The sequence below is a fragment of the Haliotis cracherodii genome, unplaced genomic scaffold (assembly GCF_022045235.1).
Source record: "Haliotis cracherodii isolate W230 unplaced genomic scaffold, xgHalCrac1.p SCAF_14, whole genome shotgun sequence".
Classification (NCBI taxonomy): domain Eukaryota; kingdom Metazoa; phylum Mollusca; class Gastropoda; order Lepetellida; family Haliotidae; genus Haliotis; species Haliotis cracherodii.
In genome coordinates this window covers 17,259,154-17,270,933 of record NW_027266269.1, presented here as the reverse complement: position 1 = coordinate 17,270,933, position 11,780 = coordinate 17,259,154, and positions in this window count along the sequence as shown.

Below are 11,780 nucleotides of genomic sequence, written 5' to 3'. Positions count from 1 at the left end.
TTTTCAGCTACAGCTACAAAACCAGATGTTCTTTTTTTTAAACTATGAGCCTGAATTGTTTTTTAAGTAAAACACCTTGAATCAATGTCCTCTTTGTGGCAGTCAATCTCTTATTTTTGACAAGTATAAAGCATAATTTTTGTTTTTCAAGAATTTTGGGGGACATGTTATTTTTTTCTGTCCCTTATCTCAATATCTCATTATCTGATGTCCTTTTTCCCTGACCTGATAACCTGATTATCTATTTACCTGTTTATCCGATGACCTGTCATGTTACTGTTCCATGACAGTAGCTGGTTGTGAGGACCCTCTACTTGCTACTTCTTAAAATGACATTACTCCTGGCCACACCTGGGACAGTCAGACAGCAGACAGTCAGACAGCAGACAGTAGTCTTTACAAACATTGAAGCTGGTAGTTCCATCGTAGACCTCGGGCTAAATGAGATGTCATGTATGTTTCCATGGACAATATGGATGTTCAGGATCAGTGACAACAGAGAAGGGTTGGTGCCGTCTTTCTTCCAGGTGTATATAGTACTCTTTTAAAATAACAAATTGCTTAAAAGAATGCATGTGTATTTTATTCTGCACAAAGTACCTTTCATCAGAAGTTGTTATCAGGTTATTCCTGTATACAGATATACCAATGATAGGTCAATGTTTCTATTTCAGCCTGCTGCCACAAGAAACATAAGAATTGTCAAACTTGTTCAAATATTCACAAATTGTATTATTTTTAATAATGAAAGTAGTATTATGTCAATCTTTTATAATTTTTTGCGCATATTATGTTCTATAGTTAGAATATTGCATTCCGTTATTATTTTGTTGTATTATGTATTATTTTCAAGAGTGCCATAAAACATGTTTGTATTCCACCTGGAAAACCATGTTGTGTGAAGCAGGTGTGTTGAGGTGTGCAGGGCTCCATGTAAGGCCACACCTTGTTTCTCTACTTGCCTCACGGATCCGCATCTGTAAATTTTGTTAAAAAGGAAAGAGAAGAATTCAGAATTTGCTCTCGATAATTTCCTGATAAGCTCATAGCATATTGTGCTAAAACAATTTTTTTTAGAAACAAGGACCCCCTGAAGTTAACATATATCATTATTATATTATAAATGGGAGTCAAAATAAAGTTTGTTGTTCCTGAAATTGATGGGATCCCTAGAAGCACACCAGTAATATGCTTGATTCATCAGGTATGCCATGGCTTACAGCAACAGCTGTGGTGCAGGCTCTCCTCTCTCATTAAACCATTTAGAATGTGTTTTATCCAGCTGACCTGTAGTGGAGCAGAAAACAAATAATTAATTAGATTGCTTTTTCTGTTTCCCCGCCTACTGACAGGTATTTTCCTTTCAGACATCTGTGAAGCAAGTCAAACACAAAGTGTGGCCTAGCTGAGAAGGAGATTGTGTTACTATTTCTTAACTCACTAACTGTCTCTGTTATTGGTACATTGTATTTTAGATGAAAGAGATAAGCCAAGATTTCCTTTTTATTTGGTTTACTGAATCCTCCGTCCCTCAAAAAATGACAAGTTGAAACAGCTGATGTGAAAAACATTATTGTTTGTTATTCCATTGAACTTGTAAATTTACGCATTCGCCACAAGAGAAGTGTACATGCAATAGGTTTGACTTTATGACTGATACGACAAGTCGACTAACGCTGCTCTCATGGCACCATTTTCAGACAACATTTGGAAGAATTAAAAATATCTGTATCTTATTTATGTTTATTTTGTTGCCCACTACCTACCGGTACTAAGATTTTTTTTAAAGTGTTATTAAAGAAATGTAAAATATTTGCCAATGGCTTAACTAAATTAGAATCCCATTTTGCTTTACTAAGAGATTGGTTTTGTTTCAGTACATGTTAGCTATGTAATGTTCACTCACCATTCAGCTTGGTGATGCAAGAGACAAAGTCTAGCTTCTTTGTTTTTTCTGTTGCAACTGAGCATCATCTACATGGGGCACAGAGGCGGGGACAGATTTACTGTTTTGTAACAAGAGGATCAGTAAAATATCAGTTTTCACACCACTGGCTTTGTTGTTTGTGTTGGTGGACTGTGCAGCACTGTTCAGTCACACATTGTCTCCATCTTGTTAGGGTGTGTGGATGGACTGTGCAGCACTGTTCTGTCACACAGTGTCTCCATCTAGTTAGGGTGTGTTGGTGAACAGTGCAGCACTGAACTGTCACACATTGTCTCCATCTAGTTAGGGTGTGTTGGTGGACTGTGCAGCACTTTTCTGTCACACATTGTCTCCATCTTGTTAGGGTGTGTGGATGGACTGTGCAGCACTGTTCTGTCACACAGTGTCTCCATCTAGTTAGGGTGTGTTGGTGAACAGTGCAGCACTGAACTGTCACACATTGTCTCCATCTAGTTAGGGTGTGTTGATGGACTGTGCAGCACTGTTCTGTCACACATTGTCTCCATCTAGTTAGGATGTGTTGATGGACTGTGCAGCACTGTTCTGTCACACATTGTCTCCATCTAGTTAGGGTGTGTTGATGGACTGTGCAGCACTGAACTGTCACACAGTGTTTCCATCTAGTAAGGGTGCATTGATGGACTGTGCAGCACTGTTCAGTCACACATTGTCTCCATCTATTTAGGGTGTGTTGGAGGACTGTGCAGCACTGAACTGTCACACATTGTCTCCATCTAGTTAGGGTGTGTTGATGGACTGTGCAGCACTGAACTGTCACACAGTGTCTCCATCTAGTTAGGGTGTGTTGATGGACTGTGCAGCACTGTTCTGTCACACATTGTCTCCATCTAGTTAGGATGTGTTGATGGACTGTGCAGCACTGAACTGTCACACAGTGTCTCCATCTTGTTAGGGTGTGTTGGTGAACAGTGCAGCACTGAACTGTCACACATTGTCTCCATCTAGTTAGGGTGTGTTGATGGACTGTGCAGCACTGAACTGTCACACATTGTCTCCATCTTGTTAGGGTGTGTGGATGGACTGTGCAGCACTGTTCTGTCACACAGTGTCTCCATCTAGTTAGGGTGTGTTGGTGAACAGTGCAGCACTGAACTGTCACACATTGTCTCCATCTAGTTAGGGTGTGTTGATGGACTGTGCAGCACTGTTCTGTCACACATTGTCTCCATCTAGTTAGGATGTGTTGATGGACTGTGCAGCACTGTTCTGTCACACAGTGTCTCCATCTAGTTAGGGTGTGTTGATGGACTGTGCAGCACTGTTCTGTCACACATTGTCTCCATCTAGTTAGGGTGTGTTGATGGACTGTGCAGCACTGAACTGTCACACATTGTCTCCATCTTGTTAGGGTGTGTTGGTGAACAGTGCAGCACTGAACTGTCACACATTGTCTCCATCTAGTTAGGGTGTGTTGGTGAACTGTGCAGCACTGTTCTGTCACACATTGTCTCCTAGTTAGGGTGTGTTGATGGACTGTGCAGCACTGAACTGTCACACAGTGTTTCCATCTAGTAAGGGTGCATTGATGGACTGTGCAGCACTGTTCAGTCACACATTGTCTCCATCTAGTTAGGGTGTGTTGGTGGACTGTGCAGCACTTTTCTGTCACACAGTGTCTCCATCTAGTTAGGGTGTGTTGGTGAACAGTGCAGCACTGAACTGTCACACATTGTCTCCATCTAGTTAGGGTGTGTTGATGGACTGTGCAGCACTGAACTGTCACACAGTGTCTCCATCTAGTAAGGGTGCATTGATGGACTGTGCAGCACTGTTCAGTCACACATTGTCTCCATCTAGTTAGGGTGTGTTGGTGGACTGTGCAGCACTTTTCTGTCACACATTGTCTCCATCTTGTTAGGGTGTGTGGATGGACTGTGCAGCACTGTTCTGTCACACAGTGTCTCCATCTAGTTAGGGTGTGTTGGTGAACAGTGCAGCACTGAACTGTCACACATTGTCTCCATCTAGTTAGGGTGTGTTGATGGACTGTGCAGCACTGTTCTGTCACACATTGTCTCCATCTAGTTAGGATGTGTTGATGGACTGTGCAGCACTGTTCTGTCACACATTGTCTCCATCTAGTTAGGGTGTGTTGATGGACTGTGCAGCACTGAACTGTCACACAGTGTTTCCATCTAGTAAGGGTGCATTGATGGACTGTGCAGCACTGTTCAGTCACACATTGTCTCCATCTAGTTAGGGTGTGTTGGTGGACTGTGCAGCACTTTTCTGTCACACAGTGTCTCCATCTAGTTAGGGTGTGTTGGTGAACAGTGCAGCACTGAACTGTCACACATTGTCTCCATCTAGTTTGGATGTGTTGATGGACTGTGCAGCACTGTTCTGTCACACATTGTCTCCATCTAGTTAGGATGTGTTGATGGACTGTGCAGCACTGAACTGTCACACAGTGTCTCCATCTAGTAAGGGTGCATTGATGGACTGTGCAGCACTGTTCAGTCACACATTGTCTCCATCTAGTTAAGGTGTGTTGGTGGACTGTGCAGCACTTTTCTGTCACACAGTGTCTCCATCTAGTTAGGGTGTGTTGGTGAACAGTGCAGCACTGAATTTTCACACATTGTCTCCATCTAGTTAGGATGTGTTGATGGACTGTGCAGCACTGTTCTGTCACACAGTGTCTCCATCTAGTTAGGGTGTGTTGATGGACTGTGCAGCACTGTTCTGTCACACATTGTCTCCATCTAGTTAAGGTGTGTTGGTGGACTGTGCAGCACTGTTCTGTCACACATTGTCTCCATCTAGTTAGGGTGTGTTGGTGAACTGTGCAGCACTGAACTGTCACACATTGTCTCCATCTAGTTAGGGTGTGTTGATGGACTGTGCAGCACTGAACTGTCACACATTGTCTCCATCTAGTAAGGATGTGTTGGTGGACTGTGCAGCACTGAACTGTCACACATTGTCTCCATCTAGTTAGGGTGTGTTGGAGGACTGTGCAGCACTGAACTGTCACACAGTGTCTCCATCTAGTTAGGGTGTGTTGGAGGACTGTGCAGCACTGAACTGTCACACAGTGTCTCCATCTAGTTAGGGTGTGTTGGTGGACTGTTCAGCACTGAACTGTCACACAGTGTCTCCATCTAGTTGGGGTGTGTTGGAGGACTGTGCAGCACTGTTCTGTCACACAGTGTCTCCATCTAGTTAGGGTGTGTTGATGGACTGTGCAGCACTGAACTGTCACACAGTGTCTCCATCTAGTTAGGGTGTGTTGGTGGACTGTGCAGCACTGAACTGTCACACAGTGTCTCCATCTAGTTAGGGTGTGTTGGAGGACTGTGCAGCACTGTTCTCTAACGCAATGTCTCCATCTATTTAGGGTGTGTTGGAGGACTGTGCAGCACTGTTCTGTCACACAGTGTCTCCATCTAGTTAGGATGTGTTGATGGACTGTGCAGCACTGTTCTGTCACGCAATGTCTCCATCTAGTTAGGGTGTGTTGGAGGACTGTGCAGCACTGTTCTGTCACGCAATGTCTCCATCTAGTTAGGATGTGTTGGTGGTCTGTGCAGCACTGTTCTGTCACACACTGTCTCCATCTAGTTAGGGTGTGTTGATGGATTGTGCAGCACTGTTCTGTCACACAGTGTCTCCATCTGTTTAGGGTGTGTTGATGGACTGTGCAGCACTGAACTGTCACACATTGTCTCCATCTAGTTAGGGTGTGTTGGTGGACTGTGCAGCACTGTTCTGTCACGCAGTGTCTCCATCTATTTAGGGTGTGTTGGAGGACTGTGCAGCACTGTTCTGTCACACAGTATCTCCATCTAGTTAGGGTGTGTTGATGGACTGTGCAGCACTGAACTGTCACACAGTGTCTCCATCTAGTTAGGGTGTGTTGGTGGACTGTGCAGCACTGTTCTGTCACGCAGTGTCTCCATCTATTTAGGGTGTGTTGATGGACTGTGCAGCACTGTTCTGTCACACAGTGTCTCCATCTAGTTAGGGTGTGTTGATGGACTGTGCAGCACTGAACTGTCACACATTGTCTCCATCTAGTTAGGGTGTGTTGGTGGACTGTGCAGCACTGTTCTGTCACACAGTGTCTCCATCTATTTAGTGTGTGTTGGAGGACTGTGCAGCACTGTTCTCTAACGCAATGTCTCCATCTATTTAGGGTGTGTTGGAGGACTGTGCAGCACTGTTCTGTCACACAGTGTCTCCATCTAGTTAGGGTGTGTTGGTGGACTGTGCAGCACTGTTCTGTCACGCAATGTCTCCATCTATTTAGGGTGTGTTGGAGGACTGTGCAGCACTGTTCTGTCACGCATTGTCTCCATCTAGTAAGGATGTGTTGGTGGACTGTGCAGCACTGAACTGACACACATTGTCTCCATCTAGTAAGGGTGTGTTGATGAACTGTGCAGCACTGTTCTGTCACACATTGTCTCCATCTAGTTAGGATGTGTTGGTGAACTGTGCAGCACTGTTCTGTCACACATTGTGTCCATCTAGTTAGGATGTGTTGGTGGACTGTGCAGCACTGAACAGACACACAGTGTCTCCATCTTGTTAGGATGTGTTGGTGAACTGAGCAGCACTGTTCTGTCACACAGTGTCTCCATCTATTTAGGGTGTGTTGATGGACTGTGCAGCACTGTTCTGTCACACAGTGTCTCCATCTAGTTAGGGTGTGTTGATGGACTGTGCAGCACTGAAAAGTCACACAGTGTCTCCATCTTGTTAGGATGTGTTGATGGACTGTGCAGCACTGTTCTGTCACACATTGTCTCCATCTAGTTAGGGTGTGTTGGTCGACCATGTAGCACTGTTCTGTCACACATTGTCTCCATCCAACTACTCTCCGAGACTAACGGTGCTTCACATCAACTGATTTGCGACCTGCTACCTTCGCGCTGTGCACAGGACCACGTACCACCACGTCAGTTTAGTCACATTACATTCATATTAATTAAGTGGACCCTGCCGTATATGATTAGCTCGGCGTTAGCTAAAGATAGCTATGAACACATAGTGGATAGCACTTTAATCGCATTCGTCAGAAATGCAAGTATCTATGATATCTGCAAAAAGGTAAAATTTGTTTAAAAAATATTATATAGAAGAAGAAGAAGAATGATATTTTATCAAAGTGTCACATGTTGTACATTAGCAGATAAATTACATTTTATTCATATTAAAAAACATACAACATCCGGCCAGAGGCCTACGAGACATGCGTGTCACTAAAATATCAATACAAATGCACAAAGTGCTTGTAGTTAAGTAATTGATAAAATATTTAACATGTTAAAACCTCTTATTAAATATTAATGTTAACACAGAATTTACGACGCTGTAACATTTTATATACTAGGGCAGCTAAGATTTTACATGAATAACTATCACAAGTTTGCATTAAATAAATAAACTGGTCAACTGGTGGAAGCTGTATAAATAGTGGATCAATGTTCAAAATATATTTCATATCTTAAATCGGAATACAAGTCACATGTGGTCAAAAAGTGATCTTCATCTTCAACCATATTACTTTTACAGTATTTACAGATACGGTTTTGTAAAGGGACTTTTGAAAATCTACCGGTTTCTATTTCTAACGGCAGAGTGTCACCACGTAGTTTACTTAGGATGCTTCTATGTTTTCTTTCTAATGGAGCAGAAACATAACTCTCTACATTAAGTGCAAAGTTTATTTCCATTTATTTGACCTTTATCATTCCAAATTTGGTTAAGCCAGTTTTGCAAATCTAAATTTTCCAACCATAGTTTACAGTTAACAAAATCTGAAGTTGATATATTGCAAATGTCTGCCACCGATAATTGCCATGAGTTAAAAGCTGTACAGACATCATACCAGGATTTTCTAAATTTTGGTGACCATTTACTAATAGAACGAACAATTTTACAGGAATTTTCACGGTGAAGGCGACGTCAAAAGCGTAAGATTTCAATATTTTGTTTACAGCGTTTTGAAGACCAACCCTATTTTGTACAGCATTAATGCAACTAAATTCTTCAAGACCCCAAATAGCGGAACCAAAGTCAAAATAGGTTGCACTTAATTTGAATAAAGCGTGTTAAAAACGTCATATGAAAACCACCCCCTACAACTTTGGACTTACATCTTATAAGAGCCCGGCTAGCAGATTTAGCAATCTCACTAGCTGTAAACTTTAAATCTAAATTCTCATGAATCCATAATCCAAGATATTTATAGGATATGTACAGTATCATTTCCCATCATAAACACAGAATCTTGTCTTGTCGAGTATTGGTTACGCGTGGCCTGCCACTCTGAGGGTGGTCTCTGACTGCATTCATCTGTTGCCAACGTTGTCATAAACACCAAATGGTGTTTTTGTGGACGTTAAATTGTCTTGCAACATCACGTTGACTCGATCCTGCTTCAAGCTAAAATATTGGTGTCAGAGGAACTTTTGTTGTTGAGTATAGAAAAGACAGAAAAAGGAGGAGGACTAATCACCCTTGTCAGCGACAGTTGTACGTCCAAAAATATTGAATCAAACGTCGGAAACCTTAAAACCCAAGTAATCTCACTAAACTGGCAAATGGCAAAGAATTACGCACAGCTAATTGAGGCTGCGTTCACATAGTGCCGATTATGGCTTCCGTTTCGATCAGACAGCGCTACGACACGAAAAGTGAAAAAGTCGGATTAATATCCTCAATGATCTGGCAGTCGTGTACGTTCGTAACAGAGTCCTACGGATCGGGAAAGGTCGTGTCCTGAGAGATCGGTCAGGCAAACCCGACAGTATGATGCATCCCGTAACATTCGGAACACTCAGTCCATCTTGTCTAGTCGGATTACAATCGTGACTCTGTCGTGACACATTCTGATGTATCGGATCAAAACCGTAACAATGTCCTGTGTTGTCGAGCCGGTGTCCTGTGGATGATTTGGAGAAATTGTTCAATGCCGGGACAGATTCGGTCGTTTTTAACCATGCGGAAGATACAAATGGGATCAGAATCGGATTGAGAACGGGAGAATCGGGACGAATTCGGCTGGAAGCGGTTGAATTGGGACCCTTCCTGAACAATATCTTATTGTTGTCGTGATTTAATAAATGTTTTTGACAAATTTGTGAATTTCCCGCAACGAATCACAGGATCTTGATCAGACTTTTGACAAAATTTAATCGGGAATCGGGTCCTATCAAGAACGGCAGTACAAATCCTGAGTGTGTGACTGAGCCCTTACGCATAGGGGACTGACTGGCCTAGTGATGTGAGTATTACTACTCGTGTGTTGGTTGTACCCATTGATTTGATCCCTTAGTGATCGAGAAGGGTATGTCCTAAGGGTTGGAGGGGCTTTATGGTCGCTTAATTATTCTTGGCGGAGATTTTTGGAATTTTGAAATATGTCATGCTAATGCTATGTCATGCTGTGTGTGTGTGTGTGTGTGTGTGTGTGTGTGTGTGTGTCGGTGGGTGGGTGGGTGGGTGGGCGGCTGGGTGGGGGGAACTAAAATAGCTTGTGAGGTGGGTTTTTAAATAGATTTATGATTAATTGCGTGTTTTTTGTTTTGTTTGTTGTTGTTTTTTATGGGGATTTTTGTTGTTTTTCTTTTGTTGTTGTTTTGCTTTTTGTTTGTTTGTTTGTCTTTGTTTAGCCTTTTGGAGGGAGGGAGTGTGTGTGTGTGTGTGTGTGTGTGTGTGTGTGTGTGTGTGTGTGTGTATGAGGGGGGGGTGGGGGTTGTAAATGCGGCCGAGTAGGATTCTTTTTATTAGATAAATGCCCAGTGCTTTTTATAGGTTTGTGAGTTATTTAAGGAGTTTAGTAGAGTAGAGTTGCTAGTATCATTTGGTTGTTTAGTGTGGATTTTAGTGTTGTTGGTATTACTGTTCGGGAGTTTCTACTTGGTTGCAATGTGGACATTCACCGGTTTGATGTTGTTGTTTTTTCATTTGGTAAAGAGTGTGAGTTTAGTTTAGCCTGTTTGTAATTTGGTTATTGCCCTGTCGATGTTGTTTTTTTTAGTGTAGCAGGAGATTTAGTTTGCAGTTTGATATCCGATAGTTGTTTTACCACTTTTGGAAGATTATTTCCTTACTGCAATGATATGGCACGCATTGTCTCCATCTAAATAGGGTGTGTTGGTGGACGGTGCCCCACTGATCTGTCACACCATGGGTTTACTTAACACTGAGCTCAATGTTCCTACATCGGCATATTCGTTTGTTAGCTTGAACTGCTAAACACAACAACCATGTATATTTTATAAGATTATGACATAAATACTGAGGTACATGTATCTTGAAATATATGTCACATTCACATTTATTAATGATTAATGTATCCAAATGAAGTTTAGAAAGGTGTATAAACATACCGCTCGGCGTTAGTTAAGGAAAGCTATGAGCACTTAGTGGATAGTACTTTAATCCGCATTCGGCAATACAACAATGTTGGCATGTAATTAATCGAGGGGCCGCTTCAGAAACAATAAATTGAATGATAGTTCAAACAGGGATGTGATGACAATTTGGTGTACCCTGGATCGTCTAGGTCGTATAGATCGACTGGGTGGCACAGGGTGTCGGTTTAGTCATTCAATAAACGTTATGGTAGAAACGCATTTCTAAATGTAGAGAACATTTCCAAAATTGTCGTATCAGTGACAAAAATTATGTCTGGTGCAATTCCCTATTTTGACTTTGAACATATGTCCCCGTGTTTTCTTCAACGAATGACATGCCATTGCACTGATTTACCCACCTGAGTTAGAAATATGAGGTCAGTTGAACCGCCTTATCCTACTTCCATGTCAGAATGATGAGATCCGATTGGTCCACGTGATCTTTCTAAAATACTATGTATCCCGCTTTTGGGGGAAATACATTTCTCAGTGGGAGAATAAATCCCTTATACCCCGCCACAAACAAGACAGACTGCAAGTGGATTTCTGAGAGGCAGAATAAAAACCTTACATCCCGCTTCGAAGCAAGACGCCGCACGCTTTTTTCCCGAGTCAATGAAAGTCACGTTACAACCACAAGTTAACCTCGGCTCAATAGAACAGCTGTTTTCCGTCAATTTTGAATTTGTTTTAATATTCTTTTACAATGTCGTATTAAAACATGTCGTAAGATAAATGCGTTGTAGCAGGATCACTCGGGGTACATGCGGTTTATGCGTCCCTCGTTAGGTTTTATACGGGACACATTTGGATCTATGCATAAAGATTCAGAGTGACAAAAACTATACACAAGACTGTATGACAAGAGGGATGACTTCAACTTTCCAATAATCATCTTTCCTTTATGTCGAACAATATTCCTGCAGCTCCAGCCTTTGGTGTCTGCAGTTCAGGTTCGAAGTACAATCGAGCATGCTGTTTCTACGATTCTTGTTCAAAGGTTGTTTGTGAAGGCATATGTAAAGCTTTCAAATGTTTTATGGTCGACATGTGGAGGCCATTTCCAAGTTGACCCATCAGTGGCCAAAATGGTGCCCGATGCAATTCCTTATTTTACCTTGTACCATATGTCCCAGTGTTGTTCTTTTAAGTGAACAATTGATTTACCTTTGCATGTGTTTGTGACAGATGCCACCGATGGGGTAGGATGCGATCCCCTTTTCGCGAACACCTGGTATCATCTCTATTTGATAGAGATCAATAAACACATGCCAATGATATAGTCGGAATCATACAATGGACTTCGCTTGCAGAATAATTCTTATGGCTATGGAGAGGGTTTTGTCACTTCTATTTTTGATGGTTGTCAGATTTCTTGTTAGTAGTCTTGACAAGCATTTGGTGGCACACTTTCTGTACCCTGCAATATACATGTATATCTC